General features: G+C 39.3%; 1 long non-coding RNA gene across 1 annotated transcript; it reads left to right on the top strand.

The window, feature by feature from the left end:
- The first annotated feature begins 3,033 nt into the window (after positions 1 to 3,033).
- LOC141762121 (uncharacterized) lies at positions 3,034 to 6,502 on the top strand. Its single transcript, XR_012592728.1, has 5 exons — positions 3,034 to 3,284; positions 4,472 to 4,637; positions 4,835 to 4,990; positions 5,310 to 5,400; positions 6,220 to 6,502. It is a non-coding gene; the product is annotated as an uncharacterized LOC141762121 (long non-coding RNA).
- Positions 6,503 to 12,718: the final 6,216 nt, after the last annotated feature.

The raw sequence follows: 12,718 nt of genomic DNA, 5'->3' as shown, positions 1-12,718 counted from the left end.
CTCGGGGGCCCAGATGTTTCATGAACTCTGGAGAGATGTTATCATATCCTGCTGCCTTTCCACATTTCAGGCCCTGCAGGACTTTCTCCAGTTCAGCGACCTCAAAAGGCTCAGGGTTGCTTTCCTCTCTGAGCTTTTTTCTGTGTGCCTTTAGCTCAGTTGTAATTGATCTTCTGGTGTTTTTGTCTTGGGCTGCTTTTGCAATAGTCAGTAGGTGGGACGCAACTTGATTGGGTGTGACAGGTGGTCGGCTTTGGGTAGGTGGTTTCTGTGCAGCACCAAGGCGGCGGATGAGGCTCCAGCATTTTCTGCTAGAGCGGGTGAAATTCAGGTCTGCTACAGTCTCCTCCCATTTTTTCCGCCGAAATAGTGATTCAATGAGATGGTCTGCCATCTCGGGGTCCCCTGATGTTTTGTAGGCTTGTAGGAGGGCAGCACTTTCTCCGTCCAGGCATGGGACATAGAGGGGTCGGTAGCCTCGTGGAATTGCTGTGTGGGTAGCTTTGTAGATGGCGCTGCAAAAGCGATTGTATGCTTCATCTACAGTGATGGTTTGGAGTGGGATGGTGACGATACTCCGGTCCAGAGTTTCACTGAATTTCGTCCAGTTGGCTTTTCGGAAGTTCCAACGCATCTTCCTTGGGCTGTTTATGATTGGGAGTTGTAGGCCAATGTGTATAAGTGAGGGCCGGTGTTGGCTGTGTGGAAAGTCGTCAAGGATGAGGGTCTGTGCAGGATAGGGGGTTCCATTCAAAGAGCTGACCCAGCACAGGTCAGGGGAGTAGTCCTTATTCCACCTGGCTGAGTGGAATGTTCCTCTTTGTTTGGGGTCATGAATCAGAACAAGGTCGTTTCTGGATGCCCAGGCTGAAAGTGCCTCACCATCACCATCTACTGCTGGGTATCCCCAGTCAGGGTGGTGGCAGTTAAAGTCCCCCACATAGATGGCAGGGTGGGGGAAAGTGGGTAGGACTTGCTGATCCCTGTTGGCACTCGGGGGCTTGTATACATTAACGATGTGAAAACCGCCAATGGTTATGGTTTCAGAGAAATTGATTGTTGTCAAATGGTTAGCTTCAACTATGTCAGAGCGCACATAGGTGGCAAGTCCGTGTTTGGTATGGGGCGTGTAGCACAGAAGATCAAAGCCATTGATGGAGTAGCGGCCTGCTTCCTCTGTGCCAACGTGAGTCTCTTGGAGGCAGATAACGTCAATGGAATGTTGGGAAGCGAGGACTTCGATGAGGCTCCGCTTGGCTGCAGACAGGCCTTCAACATTAAGTTGTAGTATTCGGAGGGCAGGTCCAACCGCTAGGTGCTCTTGGGGCTGTTTGTGGTTACTGCTTTCGGCTTGGGGACTGTGACTAAGATTCTTCGATTTGGCTATCAGGCGTTGTCTCTTGGAATTTAGTCTGCTGGTAGGATCATTGGCTTCCCCAGGCGTGCCTGGGTACTGACGGGGGCGCGACGTGAACGCTGATCCATTGCCATCCCCAAAGAGTATAGAAGCAAAGAGACCAAACTCGCTTTTTTTTTTTTTACAACAGCCACTGCCAGCTGCACTGAAAGCGCTTATTATATCAATAATATTTTATTGTTCAAAACAGGCCATTTCAGTAGAATATGACAATAGAATAGAAATAATTTTGTTTTACTTTTGTACGGCACTTTTTAGGCGGACGTTTTACTGCCGTCCAGTAGTCGCCTTCAGTCCAAAATGGCCGAAGCGTAGCGTTGCTGCGGTGCTGATGTTGCAATGGAACCTACAATTGACTTTCACTTCTTGGCAATATACATTTTTGATATGGCCAAAATCTTTTATCCCGATATAGCTCGTTGCATATCTCAATAACAATATAATATATATCACGATATGCAGCAGCATGTTTTCTGGTAATTAAATAAATAGTCTATATGAAATAACCACACGGTAAAGCTTATTTTTGTATACTCCTGTGTGAATTAAATACTTGACAAATGAAAAGTACAGAGTATTTTTTCATTTAATTCAGAATTTTAGTGCAAAAGAGAGAGATTTTCTGAAATATTTGAGTTGTTAAGTGCATTTTGTTATCAGTTTAGACAACGTAATTCTGTATCATGAGATATCGATATATGATCTAATCACGATATAATTCCATGCAAAGATGATAAATCATCATATTTAATTATCGCCTAGCCCTACGTTGAATACGCCACACCAAACCATATGTAGCTTGCATTTCTAGGGTTTGGACATTTCAAAACAGCACACCGTCTTAAAATATATCAGAGCAAAGTATTTGCCACTTTCCCTCCTCCAAGTCATTTTTATGAGAAATGTCACTTCTTCCAGCCCTTCTCAGAGATTCATGGTCCCCAGAAGATGGATCTTTCCCTCTAAGCACCACCGAGAGATTAGTTTCTACTGAAATGTCTCGACAACTATTGGATGGTTTGACATGAAAGTTGTTACAGATAGTCATGTTCCTCTCAGGATGAACTGTAACTTTGGTGAGCTGAAGTTTGGAGTTTTGAAGCCTCGAGTTCGGCACTTGGTTATTTGCAACCGGAAGTGACACGAGAGGCTGGAGCTAATACAACCGAACGCTGAATAACACATTTTTAGGCGACCAAAATGTTACAATTAACTTCCATGAACTAAAAAACACCGTGAAAGGGTTAAAGATGTAAGACGAAAACGCGGACAACTCCCAGACTGAACAACGCCATAGTCACTACATGTCAATCAGATGGTAGCCACGCACGCAGAGCCAGGGATGATGTTGGAGGCAATGTGGAACATCAATGGCCAATCATTTCCATATTTTTTGGGCATGCCCTAAAATACAACCACATTGGCAAGAGGTGGCAACTGAGATCCATAAAATAATGGGAATAAAGTTAAAGTACTCATTCATTACACTATACTTGGGAAAAACACCAGAAATTGTTTTACACAAAGATACATATTTAATAAAGATTCTCTTGGCAAGTACACTGAAAAAAGTCAATCACCTGTGTCATTCATTTAAAGTGCATTTCTATATTGGTCTGATTGAAAATCATGCTTTCTGGTTTAAACCAGTTTTTTTCACTTTGCTTTAAAGCAAATAATACTCCCCCTGGAGTAAAGTAAAGCAATAATTTAACTCAAATAGTATTTTCACTTCAAACCAGAGATTTTCATGTCACGTGACCACATGACGTCACATCAGCTCGCTCCTTCGTGAAGTTTGCTGTCCGTCATTACCTCGCTTCAACAGAGAGGACGACTGCTGTTCAAGAAAACTCTTTTAAACAAGGTAAGAACTCTAAATTGTGTTGTTTTTAGGGGCACATGTGTTTTCCGTGTACATTTATGGTTAGTGGCAGGATGGACAACTATTTTACTGTCTCTTGTATTTTGCGCGGTTGTTAGCTAACACTAGCTAAACCAGGTTATCTGCTTTAATGTGTCATGTAGAGAGAAACCTTTCTTTACCAACGGTTCACACGTGCAAAGTCAATACTGGAGCTAATGTTGTTAGCTAAAGTTATTTTCTCCGGACATTGTCCGGAGTTCACATGAGAAAAGTGCTCGGGAGAGGCATGGCTGTGTTATACCGGGAGACCGGGAGAAAGGTAGAGGGCCGGCGGGTCTGGACATGTTTCTACCAGGGCGGGGCTGGACTCCTCCGCCGCTCTCACACACAGAGACACACAGAGACACAGAGAGAGCAGCAGCAGCAGCAGAGCCAGGTGAGGAGGACTAGGTGAAACTCCGCGGACACTTTAACGTTACTGAATTGACGACCATAATGAACGTTACTGTAAGTGTCATAAACCTTTGGAGTAAAAACGAAATCAATTTATTAAAACTTGTGTTTAACAAACAAAACGTAATTTGACAGAGGTGACGCACGTTCACCGGCCGTCTCTCATCCACAGCCGGTCTGTTTACAGCCTCAGCTCTCTGTCTGGTTACTGCATGGAACCGTTGAGTTTAGAGACATCTCAGACATGCACCCCCACCTCCCTCCATCAGGGTACCCTCCAAGCAGTGAATCTGCTTAGATAAGCAACACAGGGAGGGATTGATAATTTTCTGTGACAATTTTCTGTGCCCTACACATTGTTTAATCCAGAGTTACCGTTTTGCTAAGAGGAATATGTTCGTTTATATGGTGACTTTGCTCTTTTTGCTCTTGAAACAACATGTTGTAGGCTAATATAAATCCTGTGAACTCATATGAATATTACTTTTACTCTTTTTAAGCTTAATCAAAAATGATGAGAATGGATTGAGTACTAGACAATGAGTATCGATTAAAGAGGAAGAATTCATATCACATTCTCCATTTTTTCAATGTTAATGCAGTATACTGTAATACCACCAGTATGTCTAAGGCCTAATTATTAAATTAGAGTCTGTAGTGACAATTATGGACAATGTTAACTATCCCATCAAAAAACTAAATGTGAAATCTCATCTTTTGCTTTGTGTTTACAGGTTTGCTGTTGTTTCATGAAAAGGTCACAGTTTAGCCACATTGCTGAATTTGGTAAGTCCCATGCTGGACAAGATTTTTTCACTACGAAGACAGGACGTTGTGGGAAAGGAATCAGGAATGGAAGAGTTGAAAGAGAGATGGCCTGCATGGTTCACAATGGATGAGGTAAGTAACTTCAGTGGTGGCCTGTAAAGTAAATAATATTATCCCCTATCATAAGAAACCTGCTAAGAAATGGAGCCAAACCAATTAAAAATGCATGTTTTGGCCCTTGATATAAAAAATAAGATCTCATGCACCACACAGCTGTAATGTAACATGTAATGCAAGAACATTTGCATGTGCTATTTTGTTTTTTAAAGGTCAATGCTGAATTCATGAGGATCACAACTGTTCCACTTCAACCGTGATTCCTGGCTTCCTTGGACAAGCACCACAGCAAGCTGATTGACATCATCAGAAACAAGGGAGGAGTTGTCAGGGAGAAAACCCGGAACATACTGAAAGTTCTTGATCAAGTATGTACCGGTACATACAATACATAAACATTTGCCTTATATCACATAAATAGTAACATTGTAAATAGAAGCAATAGTGCTCATCTTGTCAACACATTTGATTGTGGAGTTAGATTACATGTTGGAAGATGTACTACGTTTGTCTTCTCAGTTTGACAGGCCTTTTAACTGGTTTGCTCAAAGCATTTGTAAATCACAATTACTGTAACTCCCATTTGTGCATTGTGTAGTGTTTGAATCTTCAGGTTGCATCTTCAAGTTGAAAAATCGGACAGTATAGTTTTGCATTATGTGTGTGTGTTTGTGCTCTCACCTAGAGCCTCGAGGTGAATCAAAAAAGAGAGTGTCTGCTGAAGTGCCTTATTTTGTACCTTGGGGAAGACGTGGACAAACTTATCAAGGAGTATCTGGTAAGTAGTTTTGCATGAATCACTTAAGCTATACACAAGATAAAACATTGAATATTCAAACTTTAAAGCTCATAAACGTGGTCTCAGGTCCTATAAAAATACTCAAGCGTATCGTACATTCATGTACTGTACATTTGACTATGCCTATAATTATTGTGGAGTTCTCTGCCCCCCCAGTGGTCATTAATCATCAATTTTTTTTTAAATTGAATATGTCTAACACAACGACTTAAGTCTCTTTGCTGGTTTATATTTTATATTTTGTAAAACACTATATAGTGTGGCTATATTTGGCTGGAACCTATTCAGATATTTTAATTGCAGTGTGAAATATTTGTCACTTCAGAGCAGCAGCAGAAGTGCAGATGGAGTAGCGAAAAGCCTGGACATAAAATGGATATTATATCCAAATATTGGATTGTGGTAAGTGTCTGAAGATTCTGAAATTAATGAAAATATGGAGACACAAGGCAGTTGTAACTTTTAACATTATAGTGAATCTTATACTAGTATGTATGCTACTGTATTGTACTATTTAAGATGTTATAACTTTTTGGATATAGCTTTTATTAATGTGTACCAATGCTTTACTTGCGATAAAGTCAAATGTTTGCTATGAGGAAAATATTTGGAGGAGCTGCCATTAAATCTGCTGGACTTTGCAAGTCATTAACATTTTCGCATCACTAGAACCCCAATTTAAGTTTTTTATTGAGATTTGATTGAGAGAATTGTTTGTATAGATATTTTCTTGTATTGGTACATCAGTCAGTGGTTTCATCAGAATAATTTTCTCATAAATGTCTTGTCTTTTATCAGGTTGTGCAGAAGGATGAAGCTGAAACCAAGCTTGAGAGGTGTACAATGGCAGTGTTTGTCATCAGGGAGGAGGAGGATCCTCTCCAGCCACCACATGACATTGGGATTGCTCTTGAAGGTGTGGAAGTCCTTAATGGGTTGCCATCGGTCGCACATGCATGTGCCATGTTATTTGGCTTCATCTATGCTCTAAACTTGAGCTATCCAGGTGAGCTCAAATACACTTTTGATGCACTGCAGAAAATATTCATGGAGATAGAGCCAAAGAAAATGACACGCAAAGTGTGCACGCAAAGTGAGTGTCAAGCTCTAAATACTGGATCAATCAAGGAAGACATTTGGATACAGCATGTTTTTGTTCTGTTTTATAGCTTGTATTCAAATACATTCCAAGATGATGGAAGAGTTTCATTGTTAATTGTAAATAAGAGAGAGAAACAGACTTTAATTGAAAACTGGCTCCAGAGGATGCATTGCCAGCAAAAAAAGTGGAAAGGCCAACGACATACCTAACAGAGACTGTCACTTTTAAGTGATGTGAAGAAGCGAAACAATTGTGCAGTGATAAAGGACAAAATGGACAAGACTTTTTCACTGCAAAGACAGGACATTATGGGAAAGGAATCAGGAGTGGAAGATTTGAAAGATAGATGGCCTTAATTTCTGATTGTCTCTGTTAACAGAATTCTTTCTGTGGTATAAATATTGTGGCACTGTTATTAACACTGAAAATGTGAATAATGCTAAATTCACATGACAAGCAATTCAGTACTAGTAATGGTAATGTTCTTAAACTGACTTATGCACAAAAGACCAAGCTTTGTTCATAGATTGCACCCCCAGCAATTGAACTGCACTTTTCCTTGGTTGTTTTTTTGGGTCTCTTGATCTCACATTTGTAATGGTTCAAAATAATGTGACATTCATACATTCTGGTCATTTTATCAAAGGATAGTCAAGTTTTAACACTGTTAGAATCTATTTTTACACTTCTTAATGGCTATTACATTACATATCTCAGGTTCTAAAGGAGAGATGTACAAACCCGTTTCACATGTTAAGATATCTGTGGTTAAGGTTACAGAAAGGTTGCATAAGGTTTAAAAAACATTGAAAAGATCATGATTTATTTGATTTTATAGTTACTATGTATTTTTCCTCAAGTGTTGAGTATACTTGCTAGCTTTATTGGCCGCACAATTCATTGTGGGTTTCCTTTTTTGGGGGTTTTTTTTTTCTTTTTTTTAGTACATAACAGAAAAGGTGATGCATATTTTAAAAAGACATCACAATAAACATTTAGGTATTTGAAGAGAATATTCCTGTCTTTATTAATAGTAAACTAAACTAAACATTGTCTGTAACAAAATGTTTTTTTAATTTGATCTTATGTGAAACTTCTACTAGCTTTTGTTTATGTGAAAATGTAAGTTGTAAAAAAGCAAAAAATGATATTATATTGACACAGATAAAGTATCATTTTGGCTTGCAACTAAAGAAAATATGTGACCCGCTCTATCAAAATGAGTCGGATGTCGCGGCAGCGCATTCTTGTAAAAACACGTTTTTTTATGAAAAAGTGTGTTTTGGGTTGTTTTGTTTTTTTATGCGTTTCTGAATAAATAAAGTCTCAGCTTTAATACAAAGTAAGAATCGATGTAAAATTCAAATGATAAGTCTAGTTTTGAAGCTCTTAAACATAACGTTGTCATAAAGTTTTTACCGGAAGTCTGCTGTATTGACTCGGCTCAATAGAGCTGGTTGACAGAGGAGATAGCTGCTTGACAAGATGAATTCACGTGAGGAAAACATCGCTCGACTTTTAAATTAAATTCATGTTAGAGGTGCTACATCTGACGACAACTGGACCGACTTAAATTCAGATTATTTCACCGCACCGGGTGATGAGGACAGCGGGTGCGCCGAGTCGGGTCGGACGCCCGGCTAACGCTAGAGGCTAGGCTAGCTCTCAATCCGCTGATCAGGACGGAGAAAGAGAGTTGGAGGAAGGCGAGGAGGAAGATATTCCACTCATGGCTGAGCCGATGATGACACACAGTGTCTCTGATTATAGTTATTAAATCAGGACAGTGTTATAGAGACTGAGATCGCCCGGCCGGGAGTACCAGTGTAGCTGCAAACTGTAAAACAGCGCCGCTCTCTACACCGGAGGAGATGGAGAGAAGACGCGACCAAATGAAAGAAATGACTGATGGTAAGTTCTTATAGTTAAACTACACTATCCTTATTTTATCTGTTTGTTTTAAAGACTTTTAAATCACTATAGAGCAGGCTAAGAAGCATTAATAGCAGCTAATAATGTGTGTGTCACTGTGTGTAGTCTATAGGTGTCTGTCTGTCTCAGGTGTGTCTCTCAGGTGTCTGTCTGTCTGTCTCATGTGTATCTCTCAGGTGTCTGTCTGTCTGTCTGTCTGTCTGTCTGTCTGTCTGTCTCATGTGTGTCTCTGAGGTGTCTGTCTGTCTCAGGTGTTTCTCTCAGGTGTCTGTCTGTCTCATGTGTGTCTCTAAGGTGTCTGTCTCTCTCATGTGTGTCTCTCAGGTGTCTCTGTGTCTCATGTGTGTCTCTCAGGTGTCAGCGTGTCTCATGTGTGTCTCTCAGGTGTCTGTCTGTCTCATGTGTGTCTCTCAGGTGTCTGTGTGTCTCAGGTGTGTCTCTGAGGTGTCTGTCTGTCTCAGATATGTCTCTCAGGTGCCTGTCTCCTAGAAACTATTATTATTAAAAGGGAAATGTTGTGTAGTGTTTAATTCATTGAAAGAAGCGTTGTATCTGAACATAATCCAGGCAGCTGTTACCTCCTCACCACACCAGGTTTTATGAAAACAATATACAAATGTCACTTCTAGGAGACAGGGACAGGGACAGACAGGGTTGCTGTGAGAGACACAAAAGGTGAGGATATCATTTTAAATAGCAAAAGAAATAGCTTAACATATAGTAAAATGATATGTTGTATATTAATCTGATATCACATGGTGAATAGGCTATGTTTCTGAATATAGGGCTGTATTAATATGATAATGATCAGGCCTCATTTAACAATGATTCAACATGATTTAGCCAGCCTAAAATCTTTGAGATGACTTGATTTTTCACTTTATGCTTTTCACTTTATGTCATTTTGTAGATGAGAAACATCGGGATCTCCTTGAGAAGATCAGCTCCCATATGACCCTGTCAAAGGATACAGTGAGCTGCAGAAGAAGCCAGCAGAATGAGTACAGGCAACACATTTCATGTGTCTTTCTATTATATCTATATTTCTATTATGTATTATTTTATATAATATTGTACATACATAATATGTACATAATATTTGTTCATATGCTATCCATTTTCTAGTATGGTTTTTTTATTGTTTGGATATGAACTTGTAAGTTTGTGCATGTACCTGTGTGCACATGGCTCCATATTTAATATTTTTAATTATGTATTCTTCATATAATTATTATTATATTGAAATAAACATATATACTATATATTATATCATATGTACAGTATATTTTTTTATATTTTATCAATTTTATTCCATACATTTTGGATTCTTTTCTACATGGACTTCTAGCCCTATCTACTGTACTGCTTGTGGTCATACGCGTGCACGTGGCCACGTGCACATCACGTGCTCATGACTATGTGCACATGTATGCATGAAGGTATGTGTAGGCTACATTATGAAATGTTGGGTGTCACTTTTGACCAAAACATATTGTGTTCATTTAGACTTGAGTCTTAATAAATGTGTTTTAATCAATGCAAAAAATGGCTGAAAATGAATTCTTATCTTTAATGCCCTTTTTCTCAAAAGTAATGTTTCATGACAGTCGAACTTTGAAAGAGCATATCTCATTGAATATTTGGCGTAGAAAGATAATCTTGGTATTGCCATAAAGCTGAGACTTTCCTCTTTACAGTCAGATAGATAACTCAAAATGTGTTTCGGGGTCAATGTGACTCATAATGATGGAGCAGGTCACATATATTGATTAAGGTAAATTAAAATTTTAGTTTGTTTGTACTGAATCAGAAATTTGACTTGAGAAAACTTAATAAAACTAGATGTAAAAAATTAGAGCATTTTAATTAGTTTATTCCAAAGTAAAACTCTACTTGGATGTAATAGTAAATATTAGTTTTATCCAAAATGAAAAATTAAGTTGTAACAAAGTAAAAAAAATAGTTTATGGTCTTCATAATAAATAATCTTTTTACTTTGTGTGAATGTAAGTTTTTGACTTTGGCCAAACAAATATTTTGATTTATATTAAATCATAATTACGGTTTCAACCAAATCATAAATACAATTTGAGAAAAACTAATAAATTTAGCTGTAAAAAATTAGAGCAATTTTTTTAAGTTGATCCAAAGTACAATTTTTTTCAGTGTAGTAAGAAGGCCATAACTCGAAATTGGTTGCAGACTGATCCTCCAACATTAGACCAATGGTGGGGTGTTATAAATGAAATATATTGTATGGAAAGAGTCACATCTATTTTAAGGCTTCAATTGGAAAAAAGTATTGAGTACTGGGAAAAATGGATTGTGTATTTACACCATTGATTGAAGTGCGACATTGTATATCAAGATGTATCTACAAAAATGTACTGTGATCTGACATTGTAACACGCATGATAACCTCATGTTCTTTGTTCTCAAATAAAAAAAGAGTTTGAGAAAAAAAAAAGAAGGTAGCCCCGCCCTAAAGCATCCCCTGCTTTATGGTCTATCTGACTCTAAATGGAACCATCATTTACTAAATGAACATCATGCTGTATTGAAGAAGACTTGAAACTAGTGATTGACACCATAAACTCATGTTTACAATGTTTACTGAGGTAATAAATCAAGAGAGAAGTAGGCTCATTTTCTCATATTTCTCTATGCAGTCAGACTATGCTGGCTATTAGAATGAATGCAAGTTTAAGACCCTGAAAATTGCCCACTGATTGAGACGCAGCAGAAGATGGTAATACCTGCCAAACATCAGCATGTTAGCATTGTCATTGTGAGCGTGTTAGCTTTGCTTGACCTTAAGCTCAAACCACCGCTGTGCCTAAATAGAGCCTAACTGAGCTGCTAGCATGGCTGCAGACTTTCAAGCTGTGTTACGACAGAAGGCGAGACAAATTTTAGAGATGCCGCGATTGCATACAAAGCCTAGGGAATGTCCCGAGTGGGAAAATGTTCCAGCTCTAGTGAAAAACTCATGCCTATCCCAGGGTTTTATAAATCAAATCCATTAATGTACAGAGACGACAGGAGAAAGGAGAGAGAGGCTGGAGGGAGATGACAGAAAAGACTGGAGCTCCTAGTGAGTTCTGAGATCAGTCAGAGGCTGAGCTCACTCACACAAACACATCCTCTCAGTGCATCTGTTTCCAGCCAGCTTACTTACTGGACAAACGGTCCATTATACAGAAGTAATAACACTTTGACTACCTTAGCACAAAACTATTGCAGGTTTTATCCCGAGGGTTTGTGTGCCGTTTTCCACATAGCAAACACCACTCGCTCCGATAGACACATATGTACTTGCCCCTCTCACAAAGCAAAGCTGCTTGTCAATTATACAAACACAGATGTGACATTTCAGCGATGTCTACATCTTCCACGACATTTTGCTAAAAGCCTCCAGTCTCGTATGTTATAATCAAACCACTTTAAGACAGCTCCTGCTCCTGGAAATGTGAGTAATCACAGGAACAAGGCATTCTTCACAGATGCATGAATAGGCAATCTTCTTGCTGTGAGAAAATGGCTCTGAGGTGCGATTCTATGAATTTTAGTGGACGATTTTCGGTAAATTGCCACATGTTTGTTTTTAGTACGAGTACCCGGAGTTATAATCAAACCACTCAACCTGGAATTTTCCACACCATATTCTAACCATTTGGCACCAAAGGATCCCTTGTTACCATCTTGACAGACAGTTGGAAGCATCTGTGACAACAGTGGCTGCACATGGATGTCATACAAGCTGCTGTTTAAGACAAGTTATTCCTCTTTTTATCAACCTATAGCAGGTTTTTTTGTTGAGTGGGCTCACTGGAATAAACTTAATCCTCCTAAGACACATGAAACAGTTTTCTTCACGCAGACGCTCACACACCAACATTCTTCCATGTACTTTACAGATACCACAAATCCCATTACATCTACTTTTAATTGATTTTAATTTCTGCCTTATAATTTCGCTAATTGACATGCAATGTCCTGAGATCCATGTCTGAGCCGATGCTGGTCGCCCCTGACCCATGCAAAGGTCCGTTTCCCGCCCACACACATGGGGTTGAGCCTTGCATATCTTACTGTGAGATGTCAGCTCCAGAGGCCGATTCACATCCTGAAAACTATTCTACTGAATGCACAATAAAACAAGCTTTGGTTCAAACAAAGACATGACCCAGTTCATCCCACAGCAGCAGAGTCGTCCTGTCTAAGACTATTATACCTCCCGCTGCCAGAGGTTCCCATTTGACC

Source organism: Sebastes fasciatus, chromosome 23 (genome assembly GCF_043250625.1).
Source record: "Sebastes fasciatus isolate fSebFas1 chromosome 23, fSebFas1.pri, whole genome shotgun sequence".
Classification (NCBI taxonomy): domain Eukaryota; kingdom Metazoa; phylum Chordata; class Actinopteri; order Perciformes; family Sebastidae; genus Sebastes; species Sebastes fasciatus.
This window is presented reverse-complemented; position numbering and strand designations above follow the sequence as displayed.